The sequence below is a fragment of the Mirounga leonina genome, unplaced genomic scaffold (genome assembly GCF_011800145.1).
Source record: "Mirounga leonina isolate KUSES-001 unplaced genomic scaffold, KU_Mleo_1.0 Mir_152, whole genome shotgun sequence".
In the NCBI taxonomy this organism is placed as follows: domain Eukaryota; kingdom Metazoa; phylum Chordata; class Mammalia; order Carnivora; family Phocidae; genus Mirounga; species Mirounga leonina.
The window spans coordinates 18,183,211-18,196,457 of record NW_023270380.1 but is presented as its reverse complement, the minus strand read 5'-3'; positions in this window follow the sequence as shown (position 1 = coordinate 18,196,457).

The window sequence follows — 13,247 nt, the reverse complement described above, 5'->3', positions numbered from 1 at the left end:
ATATATATATATATATATATATATATATATATATATATATATATATACACCACATCTTTATCCATTCATCTGTTGATGGACACTTGGGCTGCTTCCGTATCTTGGCTATTGTAAATAATTCTACTCTAAATGTAGGGGTGCATGTATCCCTTTAATTATTTGTATTTTTTGAGTAAATACCTAATAGTGTGATTACTAGATTGTATGGTATTTCTATTTTTAACCTTTTGAAGAACCTCTGTACTGTCTTCCAGAGTGGTTGCACCAGTTTGCATTCCCACCAACAGTGCACAAGGGTTCCCCTTTCTCTGAATCCTCACCAACACCTGTTGTTTCTTGTGTTGTTGATTTTAGCCATTCTGACTGGTGTAGTTCATTGTAATTTTGATTTGTATTTCCCTGATGATGAGTGATGTTGAGTATCATTTCATGTGTTTGTTGGCCATCGGTATGTCTTCTTTGGAAAATGTCTATTCATGTGTTCTGTCCATTTTTAAAATTATATTATTCATATTTTGGGTGTTGAGTATTGTAAGTTCTTTATATATTTTGGATACTAACCATTTATCAGATATGTCATTTGCAAATATCTTCTCCCATTCTGTAGGATTTCTGATAGTTTTACTAATAACTTCCTTCACTGAGCAGAAGCTTTTTATTTTGATAAGGTTCCAATAGTTTATTTTTGCTTTTGTTTCCCTTGCCTCAGGAGACATATCTAGAAAGAAGTTGCTACCAAAAAAACCAAACCAAAACAAAACAAAATGAAAGAAAGAAGTTGCTATAGCCAATGTCAGAGAAGTTACTGCCTGTGTTCTCTTCTAGGATTTTTATGGTTGCATGTCTCACATTTAGGTCTTTAATTCATTTTGATTTTATTTTTGTGTATAGTGTAAGAAAGTGGTCCAGTTTCATTCTTTTGTATGTTGCTGTCAGGTTTTCACAACACCATTTGTTGGAAGACTTTCTTTTTCCCATTGGATATTCTTTCCTGCTTTGTTGAAGATTAATTGACCATATAATAGTATGTTCATTTCTGGGTCTTCTGTTTTGTTCCTTTGATGTATGTGTCTATTTTTGTACCAGTACCACACTGTTTTGGTTACTACAATTTTGTAACATAACTTGAAGTCCAGAATTGTGATGCTGCCAGCTTTGTTTTTCTTTTTCAGTGTTTCTTTGGCTATTTAGGGTCTTCTGTGGTTCCATACAAATTTTAGGATTGTTCTAGCTCTGTGAAAAATGCTTTTGGTATTCTTCCCTTATTCCTGACCTTAGGGGGAGATTTCTGGTTTCCCCATTGAGTATGATGTTGACTGTGGGTTTTTCATACAAGGCCTTTAATATGTTGAGGTATGTTCCCTCGAAACCTACTTTGTTGAGGATTTTTATCATGAATGGATGTTGTACTTTGTCAAATGTTTTTTCTGCATCTGTTGAAATGATCATATGGTTCTTATTCTTTCTCTTACTGATGTGATGTATCACACTAAACGATTTGGAATATTGAAGCACCCTTGCAACTTGGGAATATTTTCCACTTGATCATGGTGAATGATTTTTTTAATGTATTGTTGGATTCGGTTTGCTAGTATTTTATTGAGGATTTCTGCATCTATGTTCATCAGAGTAATTGGCCTGTAGTTCTTTGTTTTTAGTGGTATCTTTGATTTTGCTATCAGCGTAATGCTCACCTCAGGATGAGTTTGGAAGTTTTCCTTTCTTTTCTAGTTTTTGGAATAGTTTGAGAAGAATAGGTATTAACTCCTCTTTAAATGTTTGTTAGAATTCGCCTGCAAAGCCATCTATTCCTGGACTGTCATTTGTTGGGAGTTTCTGATTACTGATTCAGTTTCTCTGCTGATTATCGGTCTGTTCAAGTTTTCAATTTCTTCCTGTTTCAGTGTTGGTAGTTTATATGTTCCTAGGAATTTAACCATTTCTTCCATGCTGTCCAATTTGTTGTCATATAGTTTTTCATAATATTCTCTTAAAATTGGTTGTATTTTTGTGGTGTTTGTTGTTATTGCTCCTCTGTCATTTGTGACTTCATTTATTTGAGTCTTCTTTTTTTTTTTTCTTGATAAGTCTGGTGAGAGGTTTATCAATTTTGTAGCTTCTTTCAAAGAGCCAGCTCCTGGTTTCAATTATCTGTTCTATTGTTGCTTTAGTTTTTAGAGCATTTATTTTTGCTCTAATCTTTATTATTTCCCTCCTTCTATCATTAGGCTGTGTTTGTTCTTTTTCTAGCTCCTTTAGGTGTAAGGTTAGCTTGTTTATTTGAGATTTTTCTTACTTCTTGATGTAGGCCTGTATTGCTATATACTTCCCACTTAGAACTGGCTTTGCTGCATCCTAGAGATTTTATACCATTGTGTTTTCATTTTCATTTGTTTCTGTGTACTCTTTAATTTCTTCTTTTATTTCCTGGTTGACACATTCATTTTTTAGTAACATGTTATTTAACCTGCAAAACCTTTCCAGATTTTTTCTTGTGGTTGACTTCAAATAATTTTGTAGCATGATATTGATTTTGAATTTGTTAAGATTTGTTTTGTGGGCTAATATGTGATCTCTTCTGGAGAATGTTTCATGTGCACTTGAAAACAATGTGTATGCTGCAGTTTTACATTGCGGGAATGTTCTCAATATATCTGTTAAATCCATCTGGTCCAGTGTGTCATTTAAAGCCACTGCTTCCTTGTGATTTTCTGCTTTGATGTGCTGTCAATGTAAGTGGGGTATTAAAGTCTAATCTGTTTTATGTATTTGGGTGCTCCCATGTAGGGTAGATAAACATTTACAGTTGTTATACCTTCCTGTTGAATTGTCCCCTTTATGATTATGTAGTGCCCTTTTTGTCTCTTGCTATAGTCTTTTTTTCAAAGTCTAGCCTGTCCAATATATGCATTGCTACTCTGGCTTTCTTTTGACATCCATTTGCATGATAGACTTTTCTCTATCCCCTCACTTTCAATCTATAGGTATCTTTAGGTCTAAAATGAGTCTCTTGTAGGCAGCATATAGATGACTCTTGTTTTTTCTTTTATCCTTTCTGATACCTGATGTCTTTTGAGGGGAGCATTTAGTCCATTTACATTCAAAGTAATTATTGATTGATATGTACTTTTTCTCTATTACTTGTCTTGTGGTTGTTTCTGAAGACTTGCTCTGATCTTTTCTTTCTCTCTTTTATGTGTTGCTGATTTTCTTTAGTGCTATATTTGGATTTAAATCTCTTTATTCTTCACATGTTTATTACTCGTTTTGATTTGTGGGTACCATTAGGTTTATATAACCTCTTTTGCAAATAGCAGTCTCTATTAAGTTGATAGTCTTTTAAGTTTGAACTCATTCTTTTCTCCTCTCCTCCCCATGTGTAGGCATATGTTATATATTTTATATCCTTTTCTTTGTGATTTCCTTGACTGACTGTTTATAGAAATGTTCATGTTTACTGCTTTTGTGTTTCGTGCCTTTATGCTCTCAACTTTGGTCTTTCTTTTCCTTTCAAAGTGTCCCCTAGATATCTCTAACAGGGCTGGTTTAGTGGTCATGAACTCCTTTAGTTTTTGTCTGTCTGTGAAAATCTTTATCTCTCCTTCTATTCCGAATGATAGCTTTGTTGGATAGAACATTCTTGGCTGCAGATTTTTCCCATTTTGCAGTTTGAATATATCATGCCACTCCCTTCTGGCTTGCCAAGTTTCTGTTGAGAAATCTCCAGCTAGCCTTATGAGTTTTCCCTTGTAAGTTACTGACTTCTTTTCCCTTGCTGCTTTTAAGATTTGTTCTTTATCACTATATTTTGCAAATTTAATTACAATATGTCTTGGTGTGGGCCTGCTTTTGATGGATGTTCTCTGTATCTCCTGGATCTGGATGTCTATTTCCTTTCCCAGATTAAGGAATTTTTCTGCTATTATTCCTTTAAATAAATTTTCTCCCCTTTTTCTCTCTCTTCTTCTGGGAGTCCTGTAAAATGAATATTTTGATGGAGTCACTGAATTCCCTACATGTATTCTCATTCTGCATAATTCTTTATTCTCTCTTTTGTTTAGCCTGATTACTTTCCATTACTCTGTCTTCTAGATCACTAATTTATTTCTCTGTTTCTTCTAGCCTCCTCTTCATTCCATCAGGTGGGTTTCTTATTTTGTTTATCGAGCTCTTTATCTGTGCAATGTTATTCCTTATCTCTGCTTAAGGATTTCACTCATGTCTTCCACTCTTTTCTCAAGTCCAGTGGGTATCTTTATGATCATTGCTTTAAATTCTCTATCAGGTATGTTACTTACCTCTGTTTTACTTAGATTTGTGGCCATGGCCTTGTCCTGTTTTTCCACTTAGGATAAATTTCTCTGTTTTCTCATTTTGTCTAAATCTGTGTGTTTCTCTCTGTGTGTTAGTAAAGTCAGCTATGTCTCCTGTTCTTGATGGTAATGACGTTATGAAGAATGGGTCCTGTAGTGCTTTTCTGTGTAGTGTCGTCTGTTCCCCACAGCCTAGTTTTTCTGTGAGTGTCTCTAATGTGTGCTGCATCTACTGTTTTGTCTGCAAAATAGGCCAGTTGTTTGCAAACACTTTCATTGCCTATTGTGGGCAGTATTTGGTCCCTGGCCTGAATGAGGCACATTTTAACTAGATGTGCTCTGGTCTGTTTGTGAAATGATATATTTTGCCACCACTGCCAGTACAGAGGCTCTGCAATACTCCCTCATTGAGGGGTGCCTGGGTGGCTCAGACTGTTAAGCGTCTGTCTTCAGCTCAGGTCATGATCCCAGGGTCCTGGGATCGAGCCCCGCATTGGGCTCCCTGGTCCGTGGGAAGCCTGGTTCTTCCTCTCCCTCTGCCTGCTGCTTCCCCTGCTAGTACTCTCTCTGTCTCTCTCTCTCTCTGTCAAAAATAAATAAAATCTTAAAAAAAAAAAACTCCCTCATTGGGAGATGTGGTCTGTGTATGGGTTTGGGCTAGTCTTCTGGGGGAGGGGGCCCACCACATTGGGACTGAGGCAAGCAGGACTGGAAGGGGTGGTGCCACTGGAGCACAGAAGGGGTGTGGGATTGGTGTGAGCAAATTAGGTAGTGAGTGTTGACTCTGCACTGGTTCCCACAGGTGACTCTGTGTTTATGCTGAAGGGTAAGAAAGGAAAAGGACACTTGCCAGTTCCTTTGTTTCTGGAGGGGTCACTCCATGAATTCTGCCCCTCTGAGACATGCTCTGAGATGACATCTAACCTCCCCACTGTGTACCCTAGATGCTCTTCAGATCACTATTTCCTCGCTGTTTGTCTACAGGATGTTTGCCCTGTCTTTTCTCTAAGAGCAGCACAGTGTCCTGTGAGCTTCTCCAGAACCAAGCACACTGACCTCTAATTTTCCAGGCTTTAGTCCCCTCTCACTTTCCAAGCCAGTTACTCTTGGGAGATTCCTTTCCCCCATGCACTCCCCTGTTTGCTAGTCTGTCCCTTGCCCTTCTGCACAACCACAGCTCCCTCCCCCACCACAGCAGCCCATATCTCTCCCAGACCCTGTCTGTGCACTTCCTACTTTATTCAATGTGGCCTCTTCCCTACCTTTAGTTGTGGAGTCTGCTAGTCTTCAGGTCAATTTCTGGAATATTTTGGGTGAGTTGATAGTTATCTAGTATCTAGTTAGTATTCATAGGACAGGTGAACCTAGGGTCCTTCTACTCTACTGTCATCTTCCAACCCCACCTACATTAAGATATTTGAATCCCAATTGTTTCAGTTAATTGATTTATGTAATAAAGTTGGAAGTAACTCAACTGCAAGCCTGTAAATGGCAATGACCTGTGTGTGTGTGTGTATGTGTGTGTGTACAAATACTATAGTACTTAACTACCAAGGAGGAGACAGAGCCTGAGCTTGAGCAGAAGTGTTAGAGGCACTTAGAAGTCCCTTTATTCTGGCCATTTATTCAACTGGGGAGATGACTAAACCATTTAACAATTTTAAATTTCCTTTATTGCCATTGTGCACCTAGAACCCCACCTCATCAATATTCTTTATATCAATAGATGACCAAAAGGGAATTTGAATCATTTTACTAGGATTTGAATAGTCCAAAACAAACAAGAGCACTGATATTAACAAGATGCCCTAACCCTCCAGAAAATTGCCATGCACCTCATATTTGATTCTTCTTTGTTTTGAATGTTTAATCTGGAGATTATTGATACACAAAGGTTTGCAAGTCTCAGACACTGTTGTTGACAGTATCCTCCTGGCACTTAATGGCATGATCAGCAGCAGCAATGAACTTGATATTGCTGAGCTCTGTCAGCATCAGAGATCCTGAGATGGATTTCCACTCATAACACTGATGTGTCCTACTGAGTGCACAGAAATATGGGACACATCTGAAGCTGGTCCCATGGGATTAGATTTCAACTGCCATCATTTGGTTTCTTTCTTTTGAAATTATCATTATTTATTTGTTCACCCTCTCTAAAATATCTCCAGTGCTAGAGGGAGCCCAAAACAATTAATAAGCAATCATTTTACTTTCCATTTTTTCACCTGAACTAAATTAGTTTGAATATTCCTGCTAGATAGTTTACACTGACAGTGACTTTAATTTTTTCACATGGACAGATTGTGCAAAAGCTTTTTTGAAAATGATTTGGTTGTGGTTGATTGTTCACAGTTTCAAAGACAGAATCATCCATCTAGATTGTTTAGAACTACAGAGAATTATAGGTTTGAGAAATGCTGTCTACCTAAGAAAGTTTTTCCTGGTACCATGTGAGATACTTTATTAAAGCCATTTTGGTTTTAGTATAAACTATTCATTTAAATGAAATCATATCTCTCAACTTCTCATACTTTCGGTTCTACATGTGAAAATTGGCAAATCTCACACTGTCTGCTCCATATTCACATATTCCCCCCTTTTATTTGCTTGAACCCATGCAAATTAAGAAAAACATGTAAATCAGAATCTGTAATATAACAGGTAGGAGTCCAGCAATTGTGAGTTATTTTCTCCTTTGATGACATTTTATTGTATATAATTTTTCCTATACTTTAAAATGTCTTTTTTCATTTCATATTGATATGAAATGAAAAAATTGAAAGCTATGTGAAATTTTTTTTCCATAAGGAAAAGAGATATTTAAAAAAATTTTTTAAATCCCTCAATTTTGCAAGAGGCAGTTTTACAAAATAAAGTGGTTTGCTTACTCAATGTGCTTCATAAATGATATATATACATAATTACATTTGACTGCTGATTCTTATCTGAGTTCTTATATGAAAAGTACCAGTCTTCTTGATTCCCATTTTTCGATTTTTATAGAGGCATTTACTGTTTATAAAATAAAACACAAGCATTGCTCAAATGGTGGAAATGCTGCCTGTTCATCCAGAAAGTCTGAGTGGGAGAGAGAGGCTAATACCACTTTTCCAGGCTATCTCCCAGAGTCTAATTTCACAAGCCATCAACACTTTGGAAGGGGAAATTAATTTGAATGTCTGTCATATTCTAGAAAGTGGGATGAAGTATTAGTAAATATTGTCAGGTTGACTCAGAAAGGATAGATTGGAGAAGATGGATCCATATTGTTGTTAAAAAGGAGGAGACTATCCAGCTAAAGAAGAAATTTTGTTCTTTCAATATTTATTAATAATTTCAATGTTTTCCTAATTGTCCTTGGGAAATTACTAAGCTAAATTTTACAAATAATGTGGTTGTACAGAGAGCATTCTAATGAACTCAGGGATAAATTAGAATATGTACAAAATGTGGAAGGAGATGCATATAACAAAGATGAGCTGTAGAGGGGTACATAATTGTGGAATTAGCATCAGTGATGCTAAAGTACAGAAGGGAATACCCTTGAGTATCTTTTCCAAGACCATAAACTAGACTCTTACATGTATCCATCAAATAAAAATAACCACTCTGTGCTGGTGGTGATTATTGAATAGATGATAAAAACAAAATATAATGTCAAGTTTAATTTTGCTGAGTGTGTATACATTGAGAGCCTTATTGCAGTAGGCTGGCTCTATGTTCCATTCTACATAAACACCCTTGAAAAGATTGTTTGGAATGAAAGACCAGTTGGTACCTCTCTTCTAAGATAATAAAATGATAAAGACCCACAGAGAAGTATCTCCCAATTATCTGTGAGGTTAAAATTAGCTAAGCAAATTTCATCATACTACATATATTTTGGGGTTCTTTTGGCTGCTCTAGCATACCAAGCTTTTTTCTGACTACAGGACCCATTCATTCACTTTTCCTTTGTCTGCATTGCCCTTCCTTACCTCTGAGTATCTGGACCTTCTCACTGTTCAGGTCTCTGGTTAACTGTCAACTTCAGGAAATAGCCCATGTGTTTCTACTATTCTCTGTCATAACTCGTTTTTTTTTTTTTTTCAAAACAGTTATAACATTTTCTTTATCTCTTTGTTTGGGTATACTAATACACAAATTGAAATATAAACTCAGTGAATGCAGAGATCTGGTCATTCTTGTTTCTATTGTATCTGTGTTGCCTGGAACAGTACCTTGTACATAAGATGCTAACAAAAACCAATCCACTTGTTAATGGATTGTTGAAGTAATCCAAATAAAGAACAACATTATGGGTAAGATAAAATAGAAAATTGTGGCAGTAGATTGGATAAAGTAACTAAAAGATGCGATCTGGGCAATATTCAGAAGACACAAAATACAAAACATTTTTAGAACCCAGAATATAGCAATCGTTATCCTCCCTAACAATTATCACAAATTTTCAAAAACAGTTCTTAATTCCTTTGAAAAAATACTGCATCATTTTAACTTAATTGAAATACAGATATACTTTGAAACAACTCAAGGTGAACCATTTTCCATCAACACAAACCCACAATTTTTTATAGAAAGCAAATTATGTGAGACCAGGGACGATGTCCATTGTGCTCTTTTTTCTTCTTTTTAATTTCCAGCCTGTATCCCAAAGTCTGGAACATAATACATAAATCCACAGAGTATTGGAAAGGAATTATTTAGCCAGATAGAACCATAGTGGCAGACTTCATGCTCTTAAATGTTTCAAATGCTAGCTCATTGGAATACTGCCCAAACAAACTGACCAATTTCCCAATAGTTTAGTAAGTAATAGATAAATTTTAAGTTTTGTTCTAGCAATTAAAGTTTTAAATCACTTTTAGAATAAGGTTGATGCTTTATCTAATAGTTTCTCCAAGGCTTGCCTTAAGTTAAACAAGTTGGATTCTGGTGTTGTGCCTGTTAGCTTTCCAGGGGCTTTCTCTGGGCTTCAAAATCCCATAAATCCTGGGGGTACTTATGGCCTCCTTTCCCCAAAGAGCAACTGATGTCCCAAAAGTTTTAACTAATGTGAGTTGAAGTATGACTACCCTGAAATCTATGTTACAAGATATCCAAAGCAAAATGAGCAAAAGTAGTAGTCAAAGCCCATGCAGATAAAAATTATTACAGTGGTTATTTTGACTTGAGACACACATGAGATAGGACTTAGGGACAGAGAAGATCCATTGTGTTTCTAAAAAGTACATTATTTAAGTGGTAATTTATTCCATCCACATGTAAATCAGACTTGGCCTAGGTATCAGGTATATCTGCCCAGAAGGTATGATAGGGACATCAAATACTTTGGATTGACCCTTCCTTTTTCTTAATTTAATTGATAAATCCATATTTTTGAAGAATGAGTCAGGCCAGTCCCCTTGCTTAGCACTATAAGCTGTTGCTATTGAGTAGATTTCCTATTGTTACAGGATGCCTTTGAAATTTTGGATGACTGACTCATTGTCTGCTTTCCTCACTTACCAGCTCTTCACTGTAAAGAAAAAATGCTTCCACAAAAATGCAAATGGAAAGGGTAAACAGAGGGAATGTGACTTCATTGTAATAATCCAGTGACTTGTGAACCAAATAAGAGCTTGTTACAGTTCTTGAGAACAAGAAAAACATATGCTGCGAATCTCCTATTCTAAAGGTTTTTGGTGAGATTTATAAAACTCTCCTCCAGTCAAGTAAAAATTGCTGAAATTGACTTTATATACTTCAACCTTTATATTTTCACAGCTGTTTTAAATATGAAAAAGTAGAACTCTTTAGATAAAAATGTAAATAGTGTGAAAATAAATTATCAAGCTTTGAATTACAAACAGTATGATAATTATTATTATTTGCTGATCAGTAGCATTGCAAACAATAAGTTATGTGACAACAGGAAGCTTTTATTAAGCAATATTTAATTTGGAATTATTATTATTATGAAGGTTTCACAGTGAGCAGTGAAAATTAAACAAAGACTATGTATTTTTATGTTTCTAATAGATTCCAACTCAGACTTTGAAATAAATAATTTTGGATATTTGAATATCCAAGTTCAAAAAAAGGAAAATAACCTCAAGTTGGCTATTTTTAAAGAACTTTATTGAAGTACACTTACTTACAATAAAAGGATCCTATTTTAAATGTATTTTTGCCAAGTTTTGAAAAACGTATAAACTGTATAACCACCACACTGAAGACACAGAACACATTCATCACCAAGAACGTTCCCTATGTCCTCTATTATTCTTCAAAATGCAATGGCAAGATTGATCACATTAATGACACTGTATTCACCAGGAGGACAGAAGATCAAAATATGAAAGGCAAAACATTATAATTTCTAAAATATAACATAGGAAAATACCTTTACAGCTCTTGAGTAAGCAAGGTTTTTTTTAAAATCATAGAAATCAGAAACCAGAAAAGAAATAATGATAAATTGGATTATATTAAAATTAAGAGCTTCTATTCATTAAAATACACCATTAAGAGAATGAAAAGACAAGCCAGAGTCTACAAGAAGATACTTGCCATACATAAAATGGTCGAAGAACTCTTATTCAGGATATATAATGAACTTTCACAAATCAGTAAGAAAAATACAGACAAGCAAATAGGAAATAGAAATCATGGAAGAAGCTTAAACAGACACTTCAAACAGAGGAGACAACCAAATGGCCAATAAAGCTTTGAAAAGATGCTCCGTTTGATTAGTTATTACCAACATCTAAATTATAAGCAGTTGGACAGACTATTATTACTGTAATAAAAAAAAAAGAGAGAGTGGGCTGTGCAAAGTGACCCTGAGGGTTCAGAGCAACAGGCACTGCTGGTTGCAGTGAAAATGGGGGGGGGGGGGGGCCAAGGGGGCTCAGTTGGTTAGGTGTCTGACACTTGGTTTCCACTCAGGTCATGATCTCAGGGTCCTGAGATCCAGCCCCGAGTGGGGCTCTTCACTCAGTGGGAGCCTGCCCCTCCCCTGATGCATGCATGTGCTCTCTCTCTCAAATAAATACATAAATCTTTTTTAAAAAAGAAATGAAAAATGAAAAATACATTTTGGAAAATTGCATGGAAAAATACATACATTTGAGAGTCATTTCAGTTAACTTCATCTTTTAAGAGTAATTTATTAATTTACTGTTTCTTAAATGTTTTCTCCTGCCGGGTAATATGTTTGGAGCTATGAAAATCATTATCAATGTCATTTAATTAAAAACAGTTACCCTGTAGTTGTTGTAAGTCTATTTTGGGGTGTGTAAATGTATTTGGAAAGGGTGTTTCTTTCTAGAAAAATACTTAGAGTTTTGCTGCTTAGTAAAAATCCTCAGGTAAAAAGCATAGTGTTTTTTTTTTTTTTTTTTTTTTTTTTTAGCTATATGGAGACACATTTCAGATTGTAGAATTGCAAACTATCCTCTTAAGATCAAACAAAAGTCAATGATCAGTTCAGTGCTTAAATACACACCCAGGCTTCAGAGGGAAAAAAAAGACTGGAGTATACTTCCCTGAACACCCAGTGATTATCCCTGTCCCAAACCCAGAGCCCCCTCTGGAGGCCATGAGGGTTTCTGCTTTGCCAGGAGATGTCTGTGATCACACTTCCTACCTAAGATACCCCTCAGCCCTCACCAGAACCTGCTGTACCTCCTGCCTTGATTAATGAGTAGTCTGGAGGCAGGCCCTTTAAAACTTCTGGAATCCAAGCCAGAAACTACAGAGTTAAATATTGGAAGAACTGATTCCAAAAACAACTGAAAAACACAAACCCAGATTGGAAAGGGTCGCAAGAGAGTTTAATATATATGATACTTAAGGCTTAATACCACTTATGTAAATAATTTTTATGCATTTGAAGGAAAGCTATGAACACCCCAATAGGAAAATGGGAAAATACATGGTAATTCACATAATAATAAACACAGGTAGCCAAAAGGAACAGGAAATATGGTGAAAATTGCTAATAAATAAAAATTGCAAATTAAAATACTGTTGTATCTTTTTTTCTCAGATTATCAGTCATTCCAAAGACTATTGATGTTTTCTGTAGGCGATTATATGTGAAAATGACGGAAAGAAATATTAACCTGTGTAGTCCAGCAGGGCTATCAGGCAAAATAGGTTTCAAAATGTGTCTACTTTGGACCCCCAAATCAAAGTCCTCACTGCCTGTCTTAACGATATATAATATATGAACAAAACCATCTGTGTCAGGATGTTTATTGCAGCATATTATATGTCAGAAAAATTCGATGACTCGAAGATGAAGTGTGGTTACATGATTTTTCTATGAAATATTATGTAACCATTCCATAGTTTTAACGCTGAAAGAGACTAGGAAAATTGTTCAATAAAAAGTAGCCCCTGCTGTGTGCATAGTAAAACACCATTTTCATTGCATAGAAGTAGCCATACATGCCCGCCATGATCACACTCTGCACTTACCTTTCTGTGGACGGGCTATGAAAGGGCCAAGGCTGATGGTTATATGATGAGTCAGAGTTTAAGTTGGAAGGGCTCGGGAAACCTGAAGTAATTTGGCCTTTCTGGCACATACCTGGGCACTGTTGTCTTTCAGTGAGAGCCCTAGACCATGGTGCTTTCAGAGTATGAGCATCGGTGACCTCTTGCTATCAATGGGACCCCTGGTGAATACAGGCTATCCAAATTCATTCCATGGTATTTTTATGGCTAGGCAGGTGGACTTCCTACAGGGAAAATTGGGGATACATTCTATGGAATTTGGTGTAGGTAAAGGTGGCTTGTGGAAAACAATTACCTGGATAAGCTGCTTCTTCCTACAGAAATTTCTTTCCCTGCTTTGTTCTGTTTGTCTCAGTATATCTAAAAAGGGTGGAATCTGGGCAATGCTGAGCTAATAATAAGTCTAGGCTGGGAAACAAGTATTTG